The sequence below is a fragment of the Schistocerca gregaria genome, chromosome X (assembly GCF_023897955.1).
Source record: "Schistocerca gregaria isolate iqSchGreg1 chromosome X, iqSchGreg1.2, whole genome shotgun sequence".
NCBI lineage: Eukaryota > Metazoa > Arthropoda > Insecta > Orthoptera > Acrididae > Schistocerca > Schistocerca gregaria.
In genome coordinates, this window is record NC_064931.1 from 668840988 (window position 1) to 668844767 (window position 3780).

The window sequence follows — 3780 nt, forward strand, 5'->3', positions numbered from 1 at the left end:
GGACTAATTGTATCGAAACAGTAATATTTCATTCCTCTCTGGGTCGGACGAGATTCGGGCTCGGCACAGGTGCTGAAACACATTTAACATACGACTTCATGAAACACTTTCAAGAGTGTCGAAATCTTTTTGACAAGCAACATCATGAAGCTTAAGATCTCCGAAAATAAAGCTTCGTTTCTAGCTGACTGCCCTATTCCGAAATCGTGTAACGTTTGCTTTATGAACACTAACCAAACAATAAAATAACGCACACTACTCACATTCAAAATAATAAATGTGTGAAAATGGTTCAGTTAAATTACACATTTTTTTATATAACTTACGCTTCTCTGTTCATGTGCAGTACCGTAATCACATTAAGAAACGCAAGTAAGCCTACAACATTTTGAATAAAAAAAGGCGTAGAGTGACAGTTATTAGACATATACATAAATTTGATATAGTTATAATTGCAAGCAATCTGTTTGACGTGTCACTGATAGTGTAATGGAGAACGAGAAGGGCTGGGAAGTATGGTGAATTTACAGTGATATTTCGAAGGCCCCTTGAAAAACAAAAATTCTTTCTATTATATTTTGTGATTTATTCGAATTACTTGGCGTTATTTGTGAGTCTATAGTCACCGTGCCTCTTATCCACAATGATTTCTTTTGTGTGCATGGAAATTAGCAGGATGGGTATATTACCCATACTAACGGAATGTGGGAATGCTAGTAGCGTATCCGTTGTTTCTGCCGTTTGCTCTTAAGTCCAGTTCCGTTCGCGGTGGTTGTTCTGTCTTCAGCTATGGCGTTACGAAGCACGGTGTGAGATTGTTTTATGAAGATTAATCCTGAGGAAATTAAGTGTAACTTGTGTTGTCGTTTAAAAGTACACTACTGGCCATTAAAATTGCTACACCAAGAACAAATGCAGATGATAAACGGGTATTCATTGGACAAATATATTATACTAGAACTGACATGTGATTACATTTCCACGCAACTTGAGTGCATAGATCCTGAGAAATCAGTACCCAGAACAACTATCTCTAACCGTAAAAACGGTCTTGATACGCCTGGCCATTGAGTCAAACAGAGCTTGGATGGCGTGTACAGATACAGCTGCCCATGCAGCTTCAACACGATACCACAGTTCATCAAGAGTAGCGACTGACGTATTGTGACGAGCCAGTTGCCCGGCCACCATTGACCAGACGTTTTCAATTTGTGAGAGGTCTGGAGAATGTGCTGGCAAGGGCAGCAGTCCAACATTTTCTGTATCCAGTAAGGCCCATACAGGACCTGCAACATGCGGTCGTGCATTATCCTGCTGAAATGTAGTGTTGCGCAGGGATCAAATGAAGGGTAGAGCCACGGGTCGTAACACATCTGAAATGTAACGTCCACTGTTCAAAGTGCCGTCAATGCGAACAAGAGGTGTTCGAGACGTGTAACCAATGGCTCTCCATACCATCCCGCCGGGTAATACGCCAGAATGGCGAAGACGAATACACGCTTGCAATGTGCGTTAACCGCGATGTCGCCAAACACGGATGCGACCATCATGATGCTATAAACAGAACCTGGATTCATCTGAAAGTAAAATGACGTTCTGCCATTCGTGCACCCAGGTACGTCGTTAAGTGCACCATCGCAGTAAGCGCTCCTGTCTGTGATGTAGCGTCAAGGGTAACTGCAGCCATGGTCTCCGAGCTGATAGTCCATGCTGCTGCAAACATCGTCGAACTGTTCGTGCAGATGGTTGTTGTCTTGCAAACGTCCCCAATTGTTGATCAGAGATCGAGACGTGGCTGCACGATCAGTTACAGCCATGCGGATAAGATGCCTGTGATCTCGACTGCTAGTGATACGTGGCAGTTGGGATCCAGCAAGGCGTTCCGTATTACCCTCCTGAACCCATCGATTCCATATTCTGCTAACAGTCATTGAATCTCGACCAAGGCGAGCAGCAATGTCGCGATACGATAAACCGCAATCGCTATAAGCTACAATCCGACCTGTATCAAAGTCGGAAACGTGATGGTACACATTTCTCCCCCTTACACGAGGCATCACAACAACGTTTCACCAGGCAACGCCGGTCAACTGCTGTTTGTCTATGAGAAATCGGTTGGAAACTTTCCTCATGTCTGCACATTGTAGGTATCGCCACCGGCGCCAACCTTGAGTGAATGCTCTGAAAAGCTAATCATTTGCATATCACAGCATCTTCTTCCTGTCCGTTAAGTTTCGCGTCTGTAGCACGTCATCTTCGTGGTGTAGCAATTTTAATGGCCAGTAGTGTAGTTCAACCTCTTGTATAAACAGACATTTGCGACATAAGCATCCAACAATTAATTTAAGTGAAACTCGTTCGAAACCTGTTTTTATGAGTGGCGAAGTCAGTTCAACTTCGACAGCAACTGATTCAGGAATCTGCAAGTTCAGCTCTGGGTGGGTGTGGTAGACAAACTAAGATTAATGGATTTGCACCAAGACCAGTGCTTCATCCAAACGAGCCATAATAGACGAACAGATTTTAATACTTGTTGTTAAAGAATTTCTTCCATTTAGTGTAGTTGAGAGTGCAGAGTTTAGAAGAATGACTTATTTATTAAATGAAAACTGTGTACCTCCCAGTAGGAAAACCGACTCCAAAAGCTTACTCTCTCAAGTGTTCGACAACACACTAATGTTGGTAAGATCTGTAGTGCAAGCTGTATCCTCCATCTGCATTACGACTGCTTGATGGACATCTGTGAAAAATGAGAATTATATTGGAGTGACTGCTCACTTCATTGATGAAAACTGCAATCTGAAGTCATATTTGTTATCTAGTTTTAAATTCTATAACAAACATACATCTGAAAACATTTCCAATGAAATACAAAATGTGGTTTCAGCTTGAGGTATTACCAATAAAATTATAGCTTGCACTACAGATAATACACCTAATATGGTGAAGACAGTGATGATGTGCAAATGGTGGCATGTGCTTATTTTGCACATACACTGAATTTAATTGTACAAGCAAGCCCTGAACCAATTACACAGACAAGGACAAAAGTGAAGTCAGTAGTGGAATTTTTCAAAAGAAGTCCTCGAACATTTTAGAAATTACACAAAATTGAAAAGCAAATGAGCTTCCGTATTTTAACGCGGAAACAAGATTGCCCTACTAGATGGAATTCCATGTATGAAATGGTTGACAGGCTTTTGAAAATCAAACAGCCTTTGCACCCTCGTCATCCTGAGCTTGGATTCACAGACAAAACTGTCCAATGAAGACTGATCAGTTATTGAAAAATCTTGTGAAATAAAATCTCCTTTTGAGCGAGTCACAACAGAAATTAGCAGAAAAAGAAATATAACCTTGTCAAAAGTTGTCTTATTAAGCAAAGGTTTACAAAGTCAATGTCTGAGATTGAAAATCTCAGATTACAGCAATGAAGCCATTAAAATAGTAGTTGCTAAACTTGATTATGGAATCTGCACCCGCCTTGTTAAAAAGTTTTGCAGAGCAACATCACTGGATCCTCGCTTCACGGAGCATGGACTTCCAAAACCTGGGCATTTATTAAAAGAAACAAAATATATGATAGAAACCCACAAGGTGTTCTACAGACAAACCACCACCAGCCAAACCAGTTGAGCTGAGGACATTCAACTCTAACAGTGGCAACATTTGGCAAGATTTTGACCAAGCTGTAGGAGGGTTGATCCGAAGTGTAGACAATCCACGTGCTGTAAGTATAGTCGAGCTTGATAAATATATGAAGATGCCAGATCACAAGAT